Source organism: Heterodontus francisci, chromosome 1 (assembly GCF_036365525.1).
Source record: "Heterodontus francisci isolate sHetFra1 chromosome 1, sHetFra1.hap1, whole genome shotgun sequence".
In the NCBI taxonomy this organism is placed as follows: domain Eukaryota; kingdom Metazoa; phylum Chordata; class Chondrichthyes; order Heterodontiformes; family Heterodontidae; genus Heterodontus; species Heterodontus francisci.
The window spans coordinates 156,846,263-156,867,451 of NC_090371.1; the positions used below are offsets into that span (position 1 = coordinate 156,846,263).

General features: G+C 42.3%; 1 protein-coding gene and 1 long non-coding RNA gene across 2 annotated transcripts in view; one reads left to right on the forward strand and one right to left on the reverse strand.

The window, feature by feature from the left end:
- Positions 1-21,189, reverse strand: part of slit2 (slit homolog 2 (Drosophila)) — a 503,804-nt gene that overhangs the window by 418,083 nt on the left and 64,532 nt on the right. The gene's annotated exons all lie outside the window — the stretch shown is intronic.
- The window catches only part of LOC137346763 (uncharacterized), a 61,407-nt gene that overhangs the window by 9,416 nt on the left and 30,802 nt on the right, over positions 1-21,189 (forward strand). Inside the window, exon 2 of the long non-coding RNA XR_010968784.1 lies at positions 6,995-7,073. This is a non-coding gene — a long non-coding RNA (uncharacterized lncRNA). The remainder of the gene's footprint in view (positions 1-6,994; positions 7,074-21,189) is intronic.

The following is a 21,189-nucleotide window of genomic DNA, read 5'->3' on the forward strand; positions in this document are numbered from 1 at the left end:
TTGTGGGAGGAAACCGGAGCACCCGGAGAAAACCCACGCAGACACAGTGAGAACTTGCAAACTCCACACAGGCAGTACCCGGAATCGAAACCGGGTCCCTGGAGCTGTGAGGCTACGGTGCTAACCACTGCGCCACTGTGCCGCCCAAGGTTTTCCTTGTCTAATTTATCTAAGCCTGTCATAATCTTGTACACCTCTATCAAATCTTCCCTCAATCTCCTTTGCTCCAGGGAAAACAAACCCAGCTTTTCCAATCTAACCTCGTAACTAAAATCCTCCATCCCTGGAACCATTCAGGTAAATCTCCTCTGCACCCTCTCAAGGACCCTCACGTCCTTCCGAAAGTATGGTGACCAGAACCAGTGACCAGAAGTGAATAACTCTTACTGCAATTGTATAGGGTCTTGGTTAGACCACACCTGGAATATTGTGTACAGGTTTCATCTCTTTACCTAAGGAAAGAAAAACTTATCGTGAACAAAGTGCAAGGAAGGTTTACTTGACTGATTCCTGGGATGAGGGGCTTGTCCTATGAGGAAATATTGAGTAGACTGGGACTTTATTCTCTAGAATCTAGCAGAAGGAAATGTGATCTCATTGAAACATATAAAATTCTTCGGGGGCTTGATCGGGTAGATGCTGGAAAGCTGTTTCTCCTGGTTGAGGAATCTAGAACACCGGGTCACAGTGCAGTATAAGCAGTGGCCATTTAGGACTGAGAAGAGGAGAAATTACTTCATTCGAAGGGTTGTAGATCTTAGGAATTCTTTACCCCAGAGAGCTGTGTCATCAAGTTTATTCATGACAACAATCGCTAAGCTTTTGGACACGAAGGGGATTAAGGGACGTGGGGATGGTGGGGGAAAGTGGAGTTGAGGTCGAAGATCAGCCATGATCGTATTGAATAAGGGAACAAACAGGCTTGAAGTGCCAAATGGCCTAATTCACTCCTCATTACTATGGCCAGGATTTGTCCCTCGGCAGACGGGAGCAGTCCACCAATTGAAAAGTCAATGGTGAACCCGTTTCCGCCTGGCCTGGGAATCCGACCCGTATTTGGCAGTTCCCCGGCCTTTAGGTGTTCTGAGGCGGGACTTCCACCCACTTCAGGCAGTAAGTCCTGTCGGATAGAGCTGCTGGCCATCAGCGGGCCGGCAGCTCTTACTCCCAGCAGCACCACCAGGAGCGGTGGGCACTGCTGGGACTGCAGCCCAGCTTGAAGATGATGATGTCGGGGTACTCCAGAACGAAGGTAAGTTTTTGTTGCCTTGCCGGGGTTGATCAGTCGGGCTTCGGCGAGGCAAGGGTGGTCGATTGGGGTGATGAGGATGCCTGATCATGAGGGGCCCCCTCCAGGCCGTCAGAGAGCCGCCAGCTTTAGTCAGACGTCTTCTCTTGGGCCTGGGCCACCCGACTAGCCACGGATAAAATCTCTGTGGCGGTGGGTGGAGGCCTTTAAGTGGCCCTTAAAGACCTTGATTGTCCTGCGGCAGGCAGGCCGCCTTTCGCCGCCGCTGCCCTGTGTAAAGTGGCATCAGAGACGGGAGCAGGTCGGGAAGGGCACCCCGAGCCACACGCTCCATTTTACACACCACCCCTCCCTCCACCTTCCTGCTCTTTGGGGGGGCATAAAATTCCAGCCCATGTTTCTTAAGACTTCCCTTCTGCTTCACTGATTTAGCTAATTCAGCTGTTCTTGCTCATATGTGTACTGCACTGAGGCATGCAACCTTTAAAGGTATTTAACCACATTTATACACAATCTGGACAATTTCAAATGCTCGTCTAACATGCTTTACTCATTTATCTGCAGACTGTGTGCAAGCTCTTTTCACATAGACAAGTAGGCCTCGGCTTTATGTGCTTCTTGGATTGGGATATGTCACTAAGAATTACAACACATCACCACAATGATGTCCCTGCTCTCAACTGACTTTCTGGCCATGGAGCCAGTATCATATTTAAGACAGGGTCCCGGGCATTGATCAGTGAACCCCACTGGAAAAGAGGATGGAGCTTTGATATGGTAACCGTGAGGAGCCTCCTACAACCTATGTGCAGCCTGGAACTTTTTTCCCAAATAAATTTCAGAGCTTCTTCTTGGGCCTGTGGATAGAAGCACTCTCTGAAGTTGTACACAGCTCCTGACTATAAGTAAACTTTTTATCCCTAACTCCCTTCCCCCTTCTTCCGACAGTAGATGCTGCTTGCCTGGGTTAATCAGGCGGCCCCTAAATCCAGTGTTAGAAAATGACTGAAAGCATAACGGAGGCTGTGTTTCGTTCACTGAAATGCCATTTGCACATGCATTCACCTGTATATGGCCAGCATAGAAACATAGAAAATAGGAGCAGGAGTAGGCCATTCGGCCCTTCGAACCTGCTCCGCCATTCATTATGATCATGGTCGATCATTCAACTCAGTAACTTGTTCCCGCTTTCCCCCCATATCCTTTGATCCCTTTTGCCCCAAGAGCTATATCTAACTCCTTCTTGAAAATATACAATGTTTTGGCCTCAACTGCTTTCTGTTGCAGCGAATTCCACAGGCTCACCACTCTCTGGGTGAAGTAATTTCTCCTCATCTCAGTTCTGAAAGGTTTACCCCGTATCCTTAGACTATGACCCCTGGTTCTGGACTCCCCCACTATCGGGAACATCCTTCCTGTATCTACCCTGTCAAGAGTCCTGTTAGAATTTTATAGGTTTCTATGAGATCCCCCCTCACTCTTCTGAACTCTAGCGAATATAATCCTAACTGACTCAATCTCTCCTCATACATCAGTCCCGCCATCCCAGGAATCAGTCCGGTAAACCTTCGCTGCACTCCCTCTATAGCAAGAACATCCTTCCTCAGGTAAGGAGACCAAAACCGCACACAATATTCCAGGTGTGGCCTCACCAAGGCCCTGTATAATTGCAGCAAGACATCCCTGCTCCTGTACTTGAATCCTCTCGCTATGAAGGCCAACATATCATTTGCCATTTTTTACCGCCTGTTGCACCTGCATGCTTACCTTCAGTGACTTGTGTATGAGAACACCCAGGTCTTGTTGCATATTCCCCTCTCTCAGTTTATATTTTATGCCACCAAGCTTACTTGCCCGAGAAACGAGAGGGAGGCAGGAACACAGTGGAGTTCATCGTTGGGCTCAGTTCTCCTAACATCCACACCAGATCTATTGAAAATCCAGTGGAACAGGCCCAGAACATTGAATACAATGTGCAAATGGTCACATTCAATGAACACGTGCAGTTATTATTAGGAGCCTTTTATTGCCCATGCCCAAATACTAAGTGCACCTGAGCAAATGAAGTCCATATTGCTTTCTGTTAACAACTATAGAAGCAGTCTGGACAGATTTTGAACCCTGGAGGCTATTACTTAGTCTGGCTGAAGGTTAACAGATAAACAGATTCCAATGCTTGCCGGAAAATTGCTAAATTTATAAGAAATCACTAGTACATACTTAATGGAGAGACCTTTCAGTGCAGTCGGCTAAATAAATGACTTGCAGCAAGTTCCGCTTTGGTTTTGATTTATTAAATGGAGTTGGGATGCTCAGGTCACCCAGGTCAAGGTTGTTTGACTCAGACGTGGGTTCCTTCTGTTCTACATGGCTCAATACCACAACATGTCATAAGGTCACTTTGCTCTCACATCCTAAGATGTACCTTTTAAGTACACTGCACTGCCTCAGAGGTAGATTTACTTTCTCACAGTTAGGGAAATAGATTTCATTATTCATTATGCAATTCACCTCTGAGGGTAAAAGAACTTTGGAAAATATGGAGTTTGAGAAAACAATGAGAAGTGAGGAACAGTAATTGCTGAAAAGGCTGGGCATACACAGCTACCCTGTACACAACTTTAGTTTAGCCAGGGCCTCATGTTCTTAGATCCTGGAGTACCTCTTTCACTCAGTACTTAACTCTTTTCTATAACCTTATACAGCAGCAAATGTGCTCTAAGTGTGCACCTTGTACCTTGTTTTTGAAAACAAGCATTATATTGCTGAGCTGCACTATGCAGAAGTTATTATTCCAGTGTCAGTGAAAAAGTGCATGCCATCTCTAAACAAAATCAGAAAGCATCAGTATAGACAGGCAAACATAATTCTAGGGTGACCACCTTGATTTTAACCCTACTGGTTCTCATCTGCCCAGCTATAAAGCCACCGATTGAAGGATAATCACTACTAGGAATCAACTGAAATGAAGGTTTGCAATCCTACCTCCAGTGAGCTAATAGTTAATGAAAGGGGTATCAAAAATACAGCACATCTCACTCAACAGAATAAAATAACAAAAATTAGGGTAATTCTAGGCAGCTTTCACATAAAGGATGTTGATTTGATGCACACATGTCTTGTCTAGCTTTCAGTTTTCTCCCACACTGGCAGTGCTTTATTGCTGTTACAACCTGCAGAATGAGAACTGTACTCCTCTCAGTTTCATTATGTTGCTGGACTCAGCATCACTTTAAATCCTATATGCTAAATGCAACCAAACTGCCAGCTTACACTCAAAAGGCTTTATTAACACTGTGACATTATGGGAGACTAGGGTTGATTTCAGTTGAGTCTATTAGCACGTCAAACAGATAAAACTCCCTAATAGCTACTGTTGTTTCTGCCTAAGTGATTTTAAATGCACTATTTAACTACATTAAGCTGCATTAAGTTGAGGTTGCCTGGATTGTTTAGCAAATCAGGGTCAGCTTTACTGGTTTTATCCAAATTTATCCAGTGTCCCATCAATATGCTTCAGCACTGAACAGTCCATCTTCAGCTGATCTGCTACTTAGCACCATGCTGTAACATACAGCCTGCACTGTACTTTATTTCCCATTTGCTTTGACAATTCAGTTTTGACCATAGCTATGCCATGTGGGTAAAAACCATGCTACTTTTTATGCTCAACTACCATCTTGAGTCAGTACCTGCTGAGGAGAAAGGCACTGCTCAAATAGAGAGACCTAATTGCTTGACTCCCATCTCTTCATTTAAACCAGGTATTTCAAGTTGCGAGATGTACTGTATCTTTGCACTGTGTAGCCTGACTAGTGATATAATCTGAGGGCTCATCTCACTCCTGAGAACAGTGATATTCAAGAATGTCACACTGATAAATGCAGTATAGAATGAACAGATATTTGGTGCCATACTGGCATCTAAACTAAATGAAAACACAGTTCACTGACACTTCACAGGTTAAAGACAGATCTTCAAGAAACAGGTGCATACAATCAACATGCAAAAGAGCCTATTCTCTCTCACAACTGAAGTTTTGTACTCAGCTGATCATCGAGAAGGGCCCCAAATCCAAGCACTTCCAGCTCGTGGAAGAACAGCTGCAGTTTTTTTCTCCTCTGTCAATTTTCCTCAATTAAGCAATTAAAGTTTTTTTTCTCTCTCTTGTAACCTGAGGAAAAAGTAAAATTGTGAAAGTCTGCTGTGGTGGATTAACTGTATTATTATCAACTCCCTGTTCTGCCTTTCTAATAGTGGAGCGTGTTATTAACATAACTCTAAAAGGGCTTCCAGCTATTTCCCAAACAATCAACAGGAGTTCCTGCTGGTAGCTCTCTCAACCCTGACACTGCAGAATTAGAAAGAGACAGTAACCAGTCCCTCAACTACCAACCCCCAACAAACCCCCCTCATTCTTCAAAGAACACGGTATATCCTTTGCTCCTGTTCACTGTCAAACATTCTCAAAGTCTACATTTCCGCTCTTTTACAAATATGCCAATTGTTCAATGTCTGTTCATGGTGAACTATTTCTGGAGTCCCCTGGTAGCTCTGCAGTAAATAGTCAAGTCATTCAGAATAAGAGAAGCCCAGATTTGATCTTTAGTTTGTTCTGATTTAACCAAGGCAAGAATGTTGCAATTGGTCTCAGTACGTTGAGTGGGAAGTCAAGGTGTATATGTCAGCTGTGGTTCACTTGGTAGCACTCTTGTCCCTCAGACAGAAGGTTGTGGGTTTAAGTCCCACACTCAGACTCAAGCACAAAATCTAGTCTGATGCTCCAGTGCAGTATTGAGGGTGTGCTGCACTATTGGAGGTTCTGTCTTTTGTATGAGTTATCCCAATCTCCTGGCCAACATTTATCCCGCAGTCAACATCTGATGCTTTTGCATACAGATTGTCTGGTCATTATTACATTGCTATTTGTGGGAGCTCGCTGTCTGCAAATTGGCTGCTGCGTTTCATGCATTATATCAGTGACAACATTGGCTGTAAAGTGCTTTGTGACATCCATTGGGCGTGAAGGGTGCTATAAATGCAAGCATTTCTCTTCCTTTTGCAGCCAAGATTGTGGTTTCTGTATGCAATGCAGCAGCTCCTCTGGACATGTGCGAGTGTGGTTATTGGGAGAGGACAGGATTGGACTCAGTTGTAATGTTTCTTCCTAACCCCCACCACCCTGCTCCCCCATCAATGCAGTCAAATACGTGCTGACACAAACTGTCAAGGCCCCTGCATGAATAACGTTCACTTAGACAAGATACTGGAGCATGACCAGCACCTGAATCAATAGCTTTAGGTGAGGTCGGGATGAAGGAAAATTAACAAGGAGCAAATACTATAAAAATTGCTATCCTACCTTCACTTCAAATTTTCTGTTTCTCAGCCTACCTCCTTTTGCTTCTTAGAACGATGCTGCCTCTCTTTTCCAAATTGCGTTAACAGCAGTTGCTGACACTTTATTTGCTAAAGACACACACGTGCCACAATCCCCAGAAGTAGCCAAAACACTGGTCCTTGTTTGGCTTGACCTCCAGATTAATTTTCATTCTGCAGCTCGACCAAGCTTACTTTACTGTTTGTCAAATATCCTAAGCACTACTTCCCAGAGGTGACCTAAAACACATGACAGCATCTAACTGTGCTCAGATAGTTGTCACTCAAGGAGAATATCGAGACTCAAAAGGCAACTTGGGCTTGAATATTATTTTCTGCTTTCTGATTTTCTTCCCTCTTCTAAAGGTGCTAGCTCCTCCTGGGATACGCTTCCACAATAACAGCAGCTACTCAGCACGTCATCCAAGGGAGCAATCTTTATGTGGTAAGCCTGAACAGAGAATGTGAGTAGGTTGCTTGACCATGGGGCATTCAGTTGCGTCTGATCCTTTCTTCACATGACATCCAAAATGAACTCTTTCCAGGAAGAGTCATTGTGTAGCAATCAAGATTTGAAATTGTGCTGATTTTTTCCTTCCAGAGATACTGAGGTGAATTGCCTGATTCCAAGATCAACCAACTCAGAACAGATTGGCAAGAAAGCCTGGGACCTTCCTAGTTTGTCTGGTTCAGATACCACTGCATGCTAGATATTTATCCATTGAGCCATCAGTGGAATCTGAAGTACATGTGTTTAATAAATGAATATCAGTAACATACATAGTACCATTAATTGATCTTACAATCTGGTTCCTTACATTAAGTTTCTAATTGTATTGCACGAAACAAATGACACAGTTGATGCAGTACAGCGGCTCCTTTCCAGCTTTAGGGCAGGTTTGCATTTGTTCTTCTGTATAGTTATCATGGTAATTTTTTTTTAGAACGATCAATAAAAGCCTCCAACATAGATGATAAAAAGCCTGGTGCCTCTGGAAACAGATGACAGCTCCAGTTCTTCTTCGACTATGAAACATAGTATGAAAGGAACATCAGAGAAATAGGGCCATCACACAAGCCTTAGAAACCTTTCATCCCACTACACCATTCCCAAGGATTACTTTGTGCAACCTTTCCTGTGAAACTGTACAGTGCAGCAACAGCAGTAACATACATCTTAAAAAGACCTTGTTTAGTCAGAAGTAGCCTCTTGTAATGATAAGAAGCCAACAAAGAATGCTCAGTGAATACAGATGTGTTAGGTTCATGAAGGCCAAACCCACTCTGGTCACACACAGGTTCTATCTGCCGCCACCATGCAGTACCAACTAACAACTCTCATTTGCTGTTGTCGTAATTTGGCCAGTTGGACACAGCCAAGGGTTAATGCCATGGGAGATGATTGTTTAAAAATTCACATTACTAAAGAGGATTACATTGCATCTACTGAGAGGATCAACAATGTAAGCCTACACTAAGCCATTATTTCAGAAACAAAGCTTTCATTTTTAAGCCTTTGGAAACAAGAATAAATTGCACAAAAGAAAAAATTCTTCTGATGTGAGAACAAGGGCAGACACTAAATGCTTTTCATACAAACTTGGATTTACAGGGCATAAATGACCTCGCGGGCCAGATGGCATCCAGGGAAATTGGTCCCGGATTCTTCCCAGTCAAAGCCCTTAACACGGAATGTTTTTAGTTTCAGCAAATTAACAGCAAAGCTTAAGAAGTCAATAGCTTCAGTTCATTTGGGCTCCCGTCGACACGCTATCTTTTGGTGACTGTATCATACATTTACAGAAGGTAATGATGCAGCTCCCTCCATTGTCTTAAACCTTATACTGGATATGACCCAGATCAATAAGGATCTTGCAATGTCACGAACATGTCTTGCCAAAATGTGGCCATTTCTAAAACCGACGACAATTGTGTCATCTGTTCTTCCTTACTGTGAGAGGCATAACAAGCAAGATATCCCAGAAAGTGGAATAAATATTGTGAAGACTTTAGGCAGACAGCAGGAAAATGCAGGTTAAGTTTTAGGAAGAGTAACAGAATCAACAATATTCTCCTTGAGACTTTCAATTTATTGTTTATCATTCAGAAGCTCAACGGATGACTAGGTGAAGAAATGCATCATGTGCTGTCCTACTTTAGATATATAGACCAAAATGATCCCGTAGCTGAACACTTGCAGAAATTCGATCCACCAGTGTCTGAAGCTGACAAATATAGAAGGCCACTTTAGCAAGGTATCAGGTGGTTCCTGGCACCCATGGAATTATGCTAATGAAAGTCACTGCTGTCAGAAGAGGAGGGAACAAATTATATTTGAAAGGGAGAAATGCATGACAGCAACTAGGATTCCAGCTATAGGTAAGGTTAGCTGTCCATAGTAAACTGGGCAAATCGGTTAATGGTAAAATGACAGAAGATCAGTGGGAGGTGTTCCAAAAGAATTTAGTGCGTTACAGAACCAGTTTATACACTTAAGGGGCAAGAGCTCTGCTTACCAAACAAAGAGCCGTGGATAAGCAAAGATATGAGACAACAAAAAAAAGAAAAAACATGCAAAGGTGCAAAAAAAATACAGATTCTGGCGAATGGGAGGGATGCAAAGAACAGCAAAGGGTAACAAAACAGTTAGAAAGAGCTACAAAAAAGGGAAACTTGCAAGGGATATCAAAATCAATGCAAACATTTTCTACATTATATTAGGAAAAAGAGGGTGGTCAGAAGCAATGTGGACCACTTAAAAATTAATATCAATGATTTTGTCAATGGAAATAAGGAAATGGCAGACATGTTGAATAACTACTTTGCATCAATATTTACAGTAGAGAAAGAGGATAGCATGTGGCCAGCCCCAGGAAACTAATATTGGATCAGGAACGGGGACTCACCAAAATTAACGTAAGCAAAATAACAGTAATGAGAAAATAATGGCAGTAGAGAGTGACAAATCCACAGGATTTTAAAGGAGGTAAATGAGAACACTACAGATGCCCAAACTATAATCTTCCAAAGTTCTCTCGATTCAGGGTATGTTCCTATAGATTGTAAAGTTACGCATGTCACTGTGTTATTTAAGAAAGGTCAGAGAGAGAAGCCAACAAATTATAGACCAGTTAGCCTAACATCTGTTGTCAGGAAATTGTCTATAATTAAGGATAGAGCAACTGAACATGTTAAAAATTTTCAGCTGATCAGAGAGAGCAAGCATGGATTTATGAAGAGTAAGTTATACCTGATGAACCGGATTGAATCTTTTTGAACAGGTGACTAAAGTAGTGGACAGAGGAATGTCTATGGTTGTTATTTATATGGACTTCCAGAAGGCATTTGATAAAGTTCCTCATAAGAGACTATCAGTTAAAGTTAAAGCTCATGAAATTGAAGGCTAATTACTGATCTGGTTAGGAAATTGGATGAGCTGCAGGAGACGGAGAGCAGGGAAAATGGGCAGGTACTCTAATTGGCAGGATGTGACTAGTGGCAAGGATTGGCTTCAACAATTCACTATATTTATGAATGACTTAGATGATGGGATAGAGAGCCACATATCCAAATTTGCTAATGACACAAAGACCGACGACATTGTAAGTAGTGTAGATGGAAGCGTAAAATGACAAAGATATTAATAGACTAAGTACATGGGCAAAATTATGACAAATGGATTTCAATGTTGGCAAATGTGGGGTCATCCACTTTGAACTGAAAAAGGATAGAACACAGTACTTTCTAAATGGGCAAAAGTTAGAAAGCATGGAGGTTCAGAGACTTGGGGTCCAGGTACACAGATCATTAAAATGTCATGAACAGGCACAGAAAAGCCAAAAAGGCTAATAGAATGTTGGACTTTTAATCTAGAGGACTAGAATACAAGAGTGTAGAAGTTATGCTTCAGCTATACAAAACCCTGATAAGACCACACCTGGAGTACTGTGAACAGTTCTGGGCACCACAGCTTAAGAAGGAAATATTGACATTGGAGGGGATACAGAGTAGCTTTGTTAGAATAATACCTGTACTCGGAGGGTTAAATTACAAGGAGAGATTACACAAACTGGGGTTGTATTCCCTGGAATTTAGACAGTTAAGGGATGATTTGATTGAAGTTTTCAAGATATTAAGGGAAACAGATAGGATAGGTAGAGAGAAACTATTCACGCTGGTTGGGGAGTCTAGGACTCGGGAGCATAGTCTAAAAATTAGAGCCAGAGCTTTCAGGAGTGAAATTAGGAAACATTTCTAAACACAGGGTGGTAGAAGTTTGGAACTCTCTTCCGCAAACTACAATTAATGCAAGATCAATTGTAAATCTTAAATCTGTGATTGATAGGATTTTTGTTACCCAAAGATATTAAGAGATGTGGAGCAAAGGCAGATGTGTGGAGTTAGTCAGCAGATCAGCCATGATCTCATTGAATGGCGGAACATGCACAATGGACAAAATGGCTTTCTCCTGTTCCTATGCTCCATTCCCACCTGCCCCGATCCCCCCCTCCCCCACCACCTACCATGTGAGCCATGCTCTGCCAACAATTCTGCAACGACTGTCAATGGTACTTTCCATTAACCAGCTGGTAGAGTCCAAGCAAAACAAGCCACATTAGGTCCATCTCCTACACCCACAGAGACATACAGCAGTATCTTTCTTCTGTGCAGCACTCAATCTCAACTGAGATGGCTGAATTGAAATTAAAGGCAATCCTGGAGTTTCTGAGGCTGGATATTCAAAGGGCTTTGGGGTCGGGACCCGGTGCCGACGTGATTTGAAAATTGCGGTCCGGGAAGTCATCTCTAGAACCCGACGCTGCTGGGACAGTCCGCAATTTTCAATGTGAGGCCTGGGGGGAGGGAACGGGGAAACTGCTCAGCTCCAATTAAGGGCCCATTAAGCCCATGAAGGAGATTGTTAAGGGGCTGTGGGGGCTGGGAGGGGTCCGCACGGCAATTTTCATGGCGATTCTGGCGAGCCCGAACAGTCTGGTGCACATGCACAGCACAGGCTCACAGCGGACAGGGGACAAATTTTATTGCTGCATGATGAAATGTTTTGGGCCCACAGGGATCTTCTGCCGAATCAAGCGCAGGACATTTTTCTTAATTCTCGAAGTGTTGCCTCACCTCTTTATTCCCCTGGTCCTCCATGGAGCTGCCTGCTCTTATCAGCAAGGCAGTGGTAGGGCCCATCATGACTGCTGCCTGCCTTTGCCTGCGGCACAGTGGCGCAGTGGTTAGCACTGCAGCCTCACAGCTCCAGGGACCCGGGTTTGATTCTGGGTACTGCCTGTGTGGAGTTTGCAAGTTCTCCCTGTGTCTGCGTGGGTTTTCTCCGGGTGCTCCGGTTTCCTCCCACAAGCCAAAAGACTTGCAGGTTGATAGGTAAATTGGCCATTATAAATTGTCACTAGTATAGGTAGGTGGTAGGGAAATATAAGGACAGGTGGGGATGTTTGGTAAGAATAGGGGATTAGTGTAGGATTAGTATAAATGGGTGGTTGATGTTTGGCACAGACCGGTGGGCCGAAGGGCCTGTTTCAGTGCTGTATCTCTAATCTAATCTTTGCCGATTGCACTAAGTAGGCAGCTCCCACCTCATGCAGATGCTCGGTGCCACTAATTGGGCACCGAGCTCGACTTCTGCCCAATTCGGGCATTAACATTTGATGATCACATTAGGGACGAAGCTCAGGCATGGGGTCGGGACCCAGAAATCATCCAGGTGTTGGATTCCTGATTTCATTTTGAAAATTGAGCCCCTGGTTTGTAAATCGAATGCTTCAACGACCAAGGCACCCACTCAATTAAAAAAAAAATTGATCATAACTATGAATAGCACAAGTTATACCTCCCCACCAACCCCAGAACAGCATTTAATATTAATTAGTGGATGTCAATGCTAATGTTGTTATGAATCAAGAGCTATTTCCATTTCATGACCTGGGTTTTGAGAGTAGCTGTACCACTCTCCCACAATTAACTGTACAATGTGCAGCTGATCTTCCTGTAAACCAGCTGCACTGAGGTAGTCTGCCATTTCACACATAAGCAGATTTGTAATGACATTTTAGCCAATGCACATTGTCATGAAGACCCCACCTGCCAAGAATGAGGCATATTAATTTCGTCATATGAACATTAATTTTAAACAGTTACTGGAATGAAGAAATGACTTGTTGAAAGAGATCAGCAGTGGCTGGAAAATATTTGCATACTAAGAGACAGTGTCTGATGGCAATTGAATGGCTCCCTGATCCAATTAATCCACATGGATTTTGATCACCAGACATTGAATGTGTAAGAAAGCCAGCATTCCAGGGTGTCTGCTAAGATGGAGAATCCACAAATGCAGGAGTTTGTTAAAACAGCTAGTCACATGACTAACCTGCTGGCCCAGGTTTTGTTTGAACTGCTCACAGCACAGTTTGGGGAGATTGCAACTGAACTTGGAAGAAGAGAGCCTCTCTCCTGGCTAGCTCTCTCTCTTTCTCTGTCACGAATCTCTGGATCTAGTGAAGTCACTTAAACCTCAAGAGAGAAAAGACTCCTACATCGAAACAAAGTTTTAAAGCATGCACTGGGCCCCAACGAAACGGCAAGACTTAGCAGCAATCAAGGACTCTACATCGAACTCAAAGGACCTAAATAAATCCCAGCTATTGCCTCAAACATTTCCCCTTTATTCTTTCTACTTTTCTGTCTCTATCTGTTTGTGTGTTTATTGCGTATGCATGCTAGCATGGTCGCGTTGCGTATTGGTAGTTGTTAACCGAATTAGAGTTTAAGGTTAATAAACTTCCACCTTTCTTGTTTAAATTTAAGAAAACCTGTCTGGTTGATTTCTTTGCCTTACAATTGCAGAGCAGTGAACAAGGATTCACTGAGGTAAGCTAAAAACACGGTGTTTTTAAAAATTAAACCCTGTTACGATTAAACCAGGCAAAGGCTGAAAGGGAACCCCTAGACCCCTTTCTCACCTGGTCGTAACAACAAGCAGAGTAGTGACATCAGTATGGAAAGAATAACAGCGAGTGTGTGTGATGACAGCACCATTAAAACTTCCTGCTACCACAGGAGAAACAGGGTGTACTGGCCACAGGAAAAGGAATGGCAGTTAGGAAAACCCAGTAAAAGTGGGGTTTCCTCTTAAAAAGTCCAAAAAGCTAATTCTGATGCAGTCATTTTAAGCAAGCTGGTCGATGAAGACTGATGTAAAAGCAGCTTAAGTTACAAGGGCCTGGTCTATGCAATGACAAACAAGGTGAAATTTTTTCCCCATACTGTTTGTACACCTCAGCAACACTTATTGAGATGTACAAGTGTGTGTCTGCAATGTAATGACCACAATACAAGATTAATGGCAGAATGTTCAAACAAATTATGCTGAAAAGATTTATTCAAAACAATGCTTTCGAATTCATTATTTCAATGTTTGAGATATCCGAATTAATTTATGAAAGAAAACTTTGGTTTCTAAAAGTCGGCACCTTTAGGCTATCAAGTATATCTATTGTCTATGGACACCACTTTGAGACAATACTCAGGGTTTTCGACACCAGATATCAAATACAATTAACGCAAAAATGTTAAGTATGTATTTTAGAAAAATTAGAAATTCAAACATATTGAACGTAGCATCATTTGTTTAGAGGCATTTGATTTTGATTATTGCAATTACTCTTTGCTTCTGACACATTAACATATATTCCATTGATAACACACAATGTACATGATATATTGTAGTAATAAGTAAGCTTTACTAAGGAAGTGAAGAGAAATACATTTGCCTAAGATGCTGCCAATTATTAATGGCGATAAAGTCTATATTAATTCATCAGAATTATATCTCTACTGTTACTTAGAGCTCTCCATAAATAGACATAAGAATCCCCACTTAGTGAAAACAACTCTAAAATAAGCAGTAAAAGGCAAAGCACATGTCTTTCAATAAATAAAGGAATGGTGACAATCAGGTTAAGCATGTGCCATGTTCAGATACAGCATCATTTCAAGTTTCCTTCTTTGGGAGAGGAAGATAGACTGCTGACCCAGGTTGACATAGGTGCTGAGTTCTGTGCCTCACACACTTCGCACTGCTGAGAATCTTTCAGCATGATTGCTGTATTCAGGCAAAGAATTTCCTTCCTAAAGCATTCCACAGCAACAGACCCCAAAATGTCTCTGGAATGTGTCCAACCCAACCACTTGAAGAGTGTCAGAAATGTTCAGAAGTGGTTCTTCCATGGCAGAAATCTTCACTTTGTTCACTAAGTACAAGGCAGACTGTCCTAACTCAAAACAGCAATTTTGCTAATACAATAAAAATTCAATCAAATGTATTTTGGCTGTTGAATAGAAAAAGGGAATTGGGCCAAAAGATAAACAAATCCAGCTTACCTCAAGTTACTGCCTTGGTGTGAGTAAACCACTACTGTATAATGCCACGCTTCTCCCAGTTAGCCTCAAAATATGCAGTGTGGGGAAATTACATGACATTGTGCCTAACCACACATACCAAGGTTTAACTTAATAAAGATTGAATGTTCCTAATTTTAAAAACCCTTATCAGTCTACTCTTGCCCTTACTTTTGATCCAAAGGTTTATATGACTTCAATTACTTTTATTACTACAATGTAAATGAATTATCTTTGCATTCCAAAACACTGACTCAAATTTAGAAAAACATTCCTTTTTGCCCAAGATTGAAGGTGACAGGTAAAATTGCAAGTAACATCACGCTCGACCCTGGAATGCCAGAAAGCAATGACATGATTTCACATTCTTCTTTTCTTCTTCTTTTGGGCCTCCTTATCTCGAGAGACAATGGATACGCGCCTGGAGGTGGTCAGTGGAGTGACCTCTCCATGGCCACATTCTATGGGCCAAAGACCCAGGCATAAATTTTAGTGAAAAAGTCTGTAGACATCCTTGTGTTGTCCCGCACCAAAGTTTCCACTGAAATTATCAACAGGAGAATCTCACTTCCTCGGTGATTAAACCTTTTCACACCACACGGCACAGTGGTGCAGTGGTTAGCACTGCAGCCTCACAGCTCCAGCGACCCGGGTTCAATTCTGGGTACTGCCTGTGTGGAGTTTGCAAGTTCTCCCTGTGTCTGCGTGGGTTTCCTCCGGGTGCTCCCGTTTCCTCCCACATGCCAAAGACTTGCTGGTTGATAGGTTAATTGGCCTTTATAAATTGCCCCTAGTATAGGTAGGTGATAGGGACATGTGGGGATGTGGTAGTAATGTGGAATTAGTGTAGGGTTAGTATAAAATGGGTGGTTGATGGTTGGCACAGACTTGGTGGGCCGAAGGGCCTGTTTCAGTGCTGTATCTCTAAAACTAAAAAACTAAACCTCATCTCAGTGAACCCAGTATGGAAATACCTGAGTAGATTCTACAAGGGAATGTTTTAAAATGTCTAATATCCAGAAATAAATCAGGGCTGAATGACTTCCACTTATAAATAACACAACCACCACATAGTGGTGAAAGAATGTCGCTATTACACCTGAACCCACTGCATGTTGTTGGCAGGCCATGCTTTGACTCATTACGCAGACTGCAAGTGTCTGAGCTCCAGAATCTGCCGGCACTACCTGAAGTGGGCAGGTAGCCTCTCACTGGTGCTCAAGGCTGCTGACAGATTATCGGCCACTAATTTAACGATAATGTCAAGGAAGAGATTTCCTACATGAAAAGGAAATTCTGGCTGGAATTTTATGCCCCCGGGAGTGGGCTAGGAGGTGTGGGGAGGTTGGGTGTGTAAAATCGAACGGGAGACGGGGGAGGCGGTGCTGTTCCCGTCGCCTACCCACCCCCACTGTTATTTTACTAGCTGTGGGGAGGTGGCAAATAGCCCGCCTGCCCCAGGCTAATTGAGGCCCATATGTGGCCAATTAATTGCCACTCAAAGGCCTCCTCCTGCTGCTGTTGGTATATTACCAGTGGCGGAAGGGCACTTCAGCACCTGAGGAGGCCGCCCAGTAATATCTGGCAGACTCCTTGCATCCTGGGGGGGCCCTCCTAATCGGGCATCCTGTGCCCTAAAGAGGGCCCCACAACAGCATGGACTGCTCCCCCTAAAACAATAACCCCACCCTACATTCCGACTCCCACTCTACTCGCCAGAGCCCAGCTGACTGTCCCTGGCATAGGCCGACCCCCACTCACCTTTTCCAGAGCCTCCTCCATTGTTGCTCCTCTCACTGGGTGCATTCCCAGAAGCAGCCACCACTCTCAGTGGTACTGCTGTGACTGAAGAGCTACCGGTCCTCTGATTGGTCTGCAGCTCTTGGAAACGGGACTTCCTGCCTCAGAGTGGCGGAAGTCTCAATCGAGGCCAATTAAGGGCCTGGGCCACATAAAATTTCTGCTTGGCTTCCAGGCCCGGCAGAGGTGGGCTCGCCCCCAACTGCGTTGCCAGTGGGTGGAGTCGCAAGGTAAAAATCTGGTCTATGATTCACCATTTGTAAAAGCTGGTCCAAACTATCTCAAACTATTTCAAAGATCATTTACCTCACTATAGCTGAAGATGAAAGACTACAAAGCACATGTTGAAAACATCTCCCTGCAAAATATTAACATTTCCTTTTAAAGGCAGGGAACAGGAACATGTGTTCCGTTCCCATTAGGCTAATACCCATGACAGCTTGGGTTTCATATTAAAGGGGCAGACAACAAAAAGCATTAAACAGATTATGTAAGGCTGTCCTTAAAAAAAATTCGGCGTCACAGATTTGCGTGCTCTTCAGCCCCTGTCAAATGTCTGGATTCAGGTTGTCCCGTGTTCCCATACCCAGGCCTCAGAAATCCAAGGATTACTGCATTCAATAAAGACAATGAAGACAAAACTTTCCTAATAAAGCCTACTTCTTAGTCCCAGACAGAAAAAACCTTTTTGATCAAATAATTTTTGGACACAAGCCAATTTTATGTAATGCTGCCACATAAACTTTTAAGTCTCCTCTGATTCTGAATTTGTGTTTACATCTATACTTCAATCCCATCTAAAATTTGTGGTATTTCTTTAAAGAGATGTTCTATATTGAAGTGTCTGCATGCCAAAGATAATTAAAGAAGAAACAGCAACACAAAGACAGACTAGGAATTGTAAAATAACCTATTCGAAAGAGTTCTGAGAGCATGCAGCAGTTTCAGGCTTGCTGCCTGGTTTTCCTTCTGGGGTTTTATTCATTTTTGCTGGTGTTTCTCCAGGATCGACTACTCATTTTACACACCGTGACTGCTCGAAACAGTGGCAAAATCAGAGCCAACATATTCAGGGTCATTTTTGGTTTACTTTTGGTTTACTTAACTACTCCAAAAAAGGCAGCATACTGCTCAGAATGGTGACACATGTCGACACCCTGATTCTAATAACAACCAAAATACTAATAAAGATATTAATTAAAGTGGTGGCCAGCTGCTTTCTAACTTCTATTGTAGCTGGCACTTCAAGAGGAATTGCTGTCATGCTCCCAGAGCAGACATTTGACTGTAGTGTCATAGGATTATTTAACTTCATTAGGTCAAGGACACATACAGTGCAGAAGCTAGACGCTGCTCTGTTGCTAGGTGACAGCTCCAATGCACCCAGAGAGTACCGCAGGAAGTCACCCACGCTTATTACCTGCGGCTGCCCTGCAATCGTTAAGAGTACAATCCAGGCATGTTACCTCGCCAAATTGGGCTTTCCCATTGGCGACGTATGCAGAGAAAGCTTATCACATGACCAGCAGGCAGGGCTGCCTTTGAGAAAGCTGTCAGCCTCTGCAAGACATCTTAAGCAGCTAACATTAATTGTTGAAGGGCAGTTGACATGGAGCTTTATTATCAAGTGTATTAATTATGGTTCAGTTAAACTGACATGCCTGACAGCAATCTCTTCTGCGAAGAGTGTTAACAACAGTATGTCATTCTTTGCACCATTATTATAATTTTTTTGTGTTTAATCTACAAACATCATCTCTCCTGAGATTTGTTCTATTTTTGTTCCATCAGATCAAGAAATTATACTTTTATTAAAGTCTCTTTAACTTAAATTTTTTCAGCAGACAGGATTTGCTGTTGAGTTGCACTGGAGTAGCAGATTAGTTTAAACCATAAATTCACTTAGTAAAGGAATCTCACCAATGATTTGGGGAAAGGGCTGAGTAAATTGGTCTAAGTGGCTGACTCCTTCAGAGAGACAGCACTGTGCAATAGACAAACAGCCTCCTTTTGCACTGTTAAGATTGTATGAAGTGGAGAATTTTATCCATAGAATTCACATTTTTGAGGGTTTAACTGAAGTAGCTCAATAAAATCCCAATGGACAGAACATTCGGAATTGGTATTTGTTTTGATAAAAATGATATGACCATCCAAAACTGGATGACAAAAAAATTCAAGGAAATCAAGCCTGTTCCATTTGGTCGTGGTGCAACTTATGCATGTCATGACCCCCATCTGCCCCTGCTACAAACAGCCACACAATCTCCTGGGAGAGGAAAAAGTATGAAACACTTCAAACTGGAAAACTGAAACTTTAAGGCAGCCTGTGTGTGTTTCTCCATTGTGCTGGAAGCCACTGAGGTGTAGCTCAATGGAGGTTTTTCAGTGGTAATGACACATGCAACCATTGGGATCTGTTCCTTTGTCACAAGTAATCAAACTATATGGCTTTTCAGTGCCAATTATTTAAATTGAGAGAAACAAAGTGGAGAGCAAGCTGGCATAACCCAGATTATTCCATGCAAGCAGTTTACCAGCAATGATTTATAGGTCTGAGTGGCTGTTGCTGGAACTATTTTTGAGCATTATACAGTACATGCCTCAGCAGTCTTCCCACACTGCTGACAGTTACTCTCTTCCTCTATCTCTCTGCCAACTTGTTTCTCTCTCTAAAAGTTATCTGCTTTTCTCCCAAACTTTTCCTCTTTCATGTGCTCTAGTCTGTTTCTCTTGTTCTCTCTTCCCATCTTTCTCCATACTTTAGAGCTCCTTATCATGAACAATGGGTCAGCCGAACGTAAACAGAACCCCATTACCCAAATGATCTCTGATGGGCTGCACCACTACTGTACTAGTTTTTGCATAAACAATTGACATGCTGCAGCATTTTTAAAGAATTACTAAAAATAACTTACTTTCAGTAAATAAACCCCAATGCAGACTTTGTGTGATAGAGACAAAATACTAACCAGTATAACAGTGAATTATGAAAATACGTCCTTTGTGCCAATGGTTATTTCTACTGTTTCCTAGCATGCATCTCTGATTTTATTGTTCGGCAGTAGATCACAATTGTCATTCAATAGATGTTTAATTTTTTTGATAAAGAAAATAAAAATTAATAAATGCACTCTGATTTATTTCAAGCAGATTTGATTTACCTCAGAAATAATTTATAGTCTTAAGTTTTGCTGCATTACTTGTGACTCACCTTGAGACCAAGAGTTTTTAATATTTGTTTAACTCCACAAACAGTATCCCAGTTTGAAGAGTCTTTCAGGATCCTTTTGGTAACCACTAGCAACCAGAAGTCATTGAGATAACAAAAGATGTGCAGTCTATTTTTTGCCCATCCTCTTGCTTACTGTTGGTTGGTCCAGCCTTGTCCATATACATGTCTTTTCCATCTCTTAGGTGACATCCCAGTGTAGTTATGGCAACAACAGAGAATATCCTCCAGCACAAAATAAACCAGTGTTACAGGAAACTGTGTTTGTTTTTATATTTTTTTTCTTCTAGGAAATTCGCAGTAATGTACTTAAGGTTGCCTAAAGGCAGTTGCTGCTATTTACTAAAGGGCTTGGGGTCCTTTGACAAATAAAACAACTGGGGAAAAACTGTTTATTCAGAGGTCAGGATTAGTAAAAGCCCACAAACCTCAAAATAACACCTCTTCTTCAAGACATAACAGACTTGATTAAATAAAACCACATCTGTGAGCAATGTGCAAGGTTCCTTAAAGAATACATGGACTGTTAACAGCGCTTCAGAGTGTGGGCAAAGTCACATGCTCTCTTGCTAAGAGAGAAGAGACTTTAAAGTATTGTCTGTGAAGTGTCTTTGGTCTGTGCTGTTGGATTGTAAGGAGATAAAGTGAGTGTGTGTGTATGTGTACATACAATTGTCTTCCTCAAATAACTCAAGCATAATAAACCACCAGACTGCCCTCAACTAGACAAGCAGTAAATTAAGAGAAACCAGACACACAAATGGCAAGAGCAGAATGAAAACACTCTATGTGGTACAGACTTTTTTATTTAATAAAGTGAAAGGCACAAAGAGACTGATAGTAAGAGATTAACCTACTTTAACTAACACAAGATATAGAGTTAGCAAATGGGTTTCTGCATAATTACAGCAACATTGATTCAGCCTCCTGTTATTCAATTTGCTTGTTTTATCTGTGTGCTATTTTCCCAAGCCACAAAGTCATTTGACTATAAAACCACAGATACACAAGTGGAAAGATGTATTTATAACTAAGGCATGGAGCTGATTTATTCCCTGCTGGCATACTGTGCGATTCTGTGTCATGTCAAGTTTCTGTGGCACAA